Source organism: Corapipo altera, unplaced genomic scaffold (assembly GCF_003945725.1).
Source record: "Corapipo altera isolate COAL_440 unplaced genomic scaffold, ASM394572v1 225, whole genome shotgun sequence".
Classification (NCBI taxonomy): domain Eukaryota; kingdom Metazoa; phylum Chordata; class Aves; order Passeriformes; family Pipridae; genus Corapipo; species Corapipo altera.
The window spans coordinates 2,752-6,410 of record NW_020885124.1 but is presented as its reverse complement, the minus strand read 5'-3'; the positions used below and the strand labels follow the sequence as shown (position 1 = coordinate 6,410).

Sequence of the window (3,659 nt, the reverse complement as noted above, 5' to 3'; positions counted from 1 at the left end):
TGGGGTGGGAATGAACGTGGAGGGGCTGGTTTGATGGACATGGGGTGAGAATGAACGTGGAGGGGCTGGTTTGATGGACATGGGGTGGGAATGAACGTGGAGGGGCTGGTTTGATGGACACCGGGGTGGGAATGAACATGGAGGGGCTGGTTTGATGGACATGGGGTGGAATGAACATGGAGGGGTTGGTTTGATGGATAACTGGGTGGGAATGAACGTGGAGGGGCTGGTTTGATGGATAACTGGGTGGGAATGAACGTGGAGGGGCTGGTTTGATGGACATGGGGTGGGAATGAACGTGGAGGGGCTGGTTTGATGGACATGGGGTGGGAATGAACGTGAAGGTTGGACATGACCGAGCACCTCAGCTGGGCCCTGCTCCACAACCTGCTGGCTCCAGGCTCCTCTCTCAAACACCTGGGGTTTGGGTGAGGAGCCCTTGGTACCCCCTCGGGACACATCAGCCCAGATCTGAACCAGGTTTTGGCAGCTTTGCTCCATATCTGGCTACAGGCTTCCTTTCTGAACCACGCACAGTCTGCCTGGAGATCTCTGCTGAAGGATGCTTTGATTCCCAGAGCAGGCACGTGCTGTCAGTTCAGCTGGGAGGATCCTGGATCTGCTTTCCAGAAACCTTCCCTGCCCAGAGCAGACAAGGCTTCTTGATTCTCTTTCTTTTTTAAGGGCAACCATTGGGAAATGACTGCAGCAGTTCTGTGAAGCTGTTCAAAAGAAGCCCTTATTTAAAGGGAGAGAGGAGCAAGGGGGGTACCACTGTGCTCCAGCTTTGGGGATAAATTTGGACGTGCCACGATTCAAATCATCGTGACCTGGATCGACAAAATGATACATCTAATATGTCAAAACCACGTGAACTGCTGCAAACCTGCTTTTGGTTCAGGTGGAGGTTTGGGGCAGGGCAGAAATCATCCCTGGGGCAAGTTTTATCCCTGGGGAGGAGGAGGGAGGGTGGAGGGTTCTCGGCTGCTGTCACGTACAGGAGGGGGGCTGTTCACAGCTCTGGACACACGGGAGACCGACACACAGGTCACACCCACCCCACAGGTTTTTCCTGGAGGGAGGAGACGTTACCAGTATCCCAACATCTTGCACTCGGAGTCCGTGCAGCTCTTGGGGAGCTGCCGTGTGGGGCAGAAACAGGGGAAACAAATAAACCCACCCTTTGGGTGGCACAAAGACTCAGAAGTGTTACCTGTCCAGAGACCAGTGGGGTTGTGTGCATTAGTCGTGCAAGAGGAGAAAACAAACTGAAACACAAGTCGTGAGAATCCTCATCTTTGGTATTGTAGCTGTTGAGGTTTTGGTTGCTCTGTTCCTTGTTCTTTTTGAAAAAACTGCATAGGCACAAATTAAAGACAATCTTCAACTTTAGGATGACTGGAGTTGTCAAATGAAGCAGCAATTGTACCGGCTTTGCTTTGTTCTCATCCTTGGTCAACCCTTTCTTTGAGATCTGCTTCCGAAAACGTCCGAGATGTCTGTAAAACACAGTGTGGGACTCGTTTGCTTCCTGACGCGCTTCCTTGTTGTTGTTGTTGTTTGTTTTTTTTTTTAATTTTTATTTTATCTTTCAATGGAACAGTTTGTTGCAGAAGAAGTAGGTGCAGAAAAAACGTTTCTTTGGTTTCGATTAAGTAGCACATAAAAAAAAAGTCTCAAGTGTCTCTTAAAGAGCCGCGGCCGCGCTCGGTCACCGGTCACGGGGCGGCCGCGGCCGAGAGAGGGCTCGGAGCTCGGGGGGCTTCCCCGGCCCCGCCCGACCACCCACACCAGCCATGGCGAGGAGAAATGGCGGGTTAGGAACATCTTTGGCTTGCAGAAATCCTGTCTCTTTGGTGTGCTGTGTTCCCGCCGGCTCGGGCAGCGGGCGGGGAAAAGGAATGGGGGGGACGCAGTGGGGGGGTCGATGCGGCACGTCTGAAACGCTCGGTGGCACCCGGAGGGCTCGTTTCTGGGGGGTGTTTTTTTCCTGCTTGAAAGTACCATAAAATACCGAAAAAAAAATGAACAGAAATGCCTCGAACCCTAAAAAGGTTCGAGGACGTTGCCGAGGAGAAACCAGATTCCGGGAAACCAAAAAGGGGTGTAAGAATGACCTAAAAAAAAAAAAATCCAGATCTTTGGAAACGTCGTGTTCGCTCCGCGTACTGCAGCAGTTCCGTCGACCTCCTGAGTGTGCGTGAGGTACAAACACAGGCCTTGGGGAGGAACTGCCAGCTGTGCTTGGGGCTCCTGCGGCGCTCCCGGGATGTCAGGCCGCAGCTGGCACAGCCCCGGGGAGCCCAGGGCTTTGTGCTTGATACTTTGAGCTCGAGGGAACTGGATTGCTCTGATCCAAGAACAAGCTGACTGAGTAAAAAACACCAAGGAAACGAAGGAAAACTTAAAATTCGATCTTTCTTTTTCTCCTTTAAAAACGCTTGACGAAAAAACCACGCCTGAGTTTAAAACCGGGCTCTGGGGTTCTTTAGTGCCGGGCTTTGTGCTCCGTTCTGGCGGGGCGGTGTGGCCAGCACACGGCAGGCGCCGGATCGGGAGCTCCCGCCGGCCGGGGAGGATCCGGGCTCGGGAGAAACTGGCCTCGGGAACGGCTCCCCCGCGTTTCAGACCTGCCTCGCCTGTCCTGAGCTTTGCCTTGTCCGGGGGGAGGTGGACGTGGAACTGGCGCCTGCCGGGACCGACGGGGAGCCATAGGAACGTCCTCGGGGACAGCTGGGCTGGGGTGGCCGTGGGAGGATTGTGCTTTAGAAGTCACGGGTGGAGGGCCCTGCAGGAAGCCAAGCCGCTCTCTCTGCCGCGCCGCGCCGGCCGTGCCGCGCCGGCCGCGCCCCTCAGGCCTTGGGGCAGCTGCCGGGGGCCGAGGAGGAGCCCCCGGAGCTCAGGTCGTCCTGCCACTTCTCCAGGCTGCGCCGGCGGGCGTTCATGAAGAAGTTGCTGACGGTGGTGAGCTCCAGCCCCAGCTGCTGGGAGATGGTGATCTGCATTTCCTTGGAGGGGCGCTTGTTCTCCTTGAAGATGGCGAAGAGCGTCCGGCGCTGCAGGTCCGTGAACACCAGGCGGGATTTCTTCTGGGAGTTGTTCCGCTCCTTGTTGGGCTCTTGCTCTTTGCGTTTGCAGGCTGGGAAAGGGTGGGCAGAGACAGAGAGAAAGTGTCAGGGTGGGGCCCACAGACCCACCCGGTGGGTGTGACACCGGCTGAGCCGGCACCGCTCCGGCACGGGGGATCTGAGGGCTCCCGGGGAAATCCAGGGGGCTGCATGTGCACCCCATCCCAAAAACCTCCCAACAGCCAGGAATAACACTCGCACGTGAGTTTTATCCCTTTAAACACCCCAAAGCAAACCCTGCTCAAAGTTTTGGGTGACCACCAAGGGCAAAACCCCGTCTGCCAGGCCCAGCTCAGCCTTCCAGGGTGGGGCTCTGGCACCACCTCCCCTTGGCCCTTCCCCTCCAGCCTGACTTCTGCAGTGTCACCACCCCCCGGGGCACTGCTCCCATCTCCTGTCCCCCTTCCCGGGGTACCTCCCAGGGGTGAAGCCTGGTAAGAGCTCGGGTCGGGGGGACGGCAGTGCCGGACCGTGGCTGCGCTGAGCACCACTAATGGCTCCTAAAACCCTCCGTATTAATAGCTCCCTGTA

General features: G+C 56.4%; 1 long non-coding RNA gene across 1 annotated transcript in view; it reads right to left on the bottom strand.

The window, feature by feature from the left end:
• The window catches only part of LOC113960432, a 7,635-nt gene extending 4,430 nt beyond the window's left edge, over window positions 1–3,205 (bottom strand). The window contains exon 1 of the long non-coding RNA XR_003532031.1: window positions 1,214–3,205. This is a non-coding gene — a long non-coding RNA (uncharacterized LOC113960432). The remainder of the gene's footprint in view (window positions 1–1,213) is intronic.
• Window positions 3,206–3,659: the final 454 nt, after the last annotated feature.